Raw genomic sequence first — 838 nt, 5'->3', positions numbered from 1 at the left:
CCCCAGGCCCCACACACAGAGATCTAATGCCCTCAGGATCCACACACAGAGCCCCAATGCCCTCAGGATCCACACACAGAGCTCTAATGCCCTCAGGATCCACACACAGAGATCTAATGCCCTCAGGATCCACACACAGAGATCTAATGCCCTCAGGATCCACACACAGAGATCTAATGCCCTCAGGATCCACACACAGAGATCTAATGCCCTCAGGATCCACACACAGAGCCCCAATGCCCTCAGGATCCACACACAGAGATCTAATGCCCTCAGGATCCACACACAGAGCTCTAATGCCCTCAGGCCCCACACACAGAGCCCCAATGCCCTCAGGATCCACACACAGAGCCCCAATGCCCTCAGGCCCCACACACAGAGATCTAATGCCCTCAGGCCCCACACACAGAGCTCTAATGCCCTCAGGATCCACACACAGAGCCCCAATGCCCTCAGGATCCACACACAGAGCTCTAATGCCCTCAGGCCCCACACACAGAGCCCCAATGCCCTCAGGCCCCACACACAGAGATCTAATGCCCTCAGGATCCACACACAGAGCTCTAATGCCCTCAGGATCCACACACAGAGCTCTAATGCCCTCAGGCCCCACACACAGAGATCTAATGCCCTCAGGATCCACACACAGAGCTCTAATGCCCCCAGGCCCCACACACAGAGATCTAATGACCTCAGGACCCACACACAGAGCCCCAATGCCCCCACCCTGAGTCCCCCCTGTCTCCCTCTGCTGGGCCCCCCCCCCCCACCCTGAGTCCCGGGTTATCTCCCCCACATCTCTCTCCCGTCTGGTTTAATTTTCTACAGTTCCTGCGAG

This window comes from Conger conger, chromosome 2, assembly GCF_963514075.1.
Source record: "Conger conger chromosome 2, fConCon1.1, whole genome shotgun sequence".
In the NCBI taxonomy this organism is placed as follows: Eukaryota; Metazoa; Chordata; class Actinopteri; order Anguilliformes; family Congridae; genus Conger; species Conger conger.
This window is presented reverse-complemented; position numbering follows the sequence as displayed.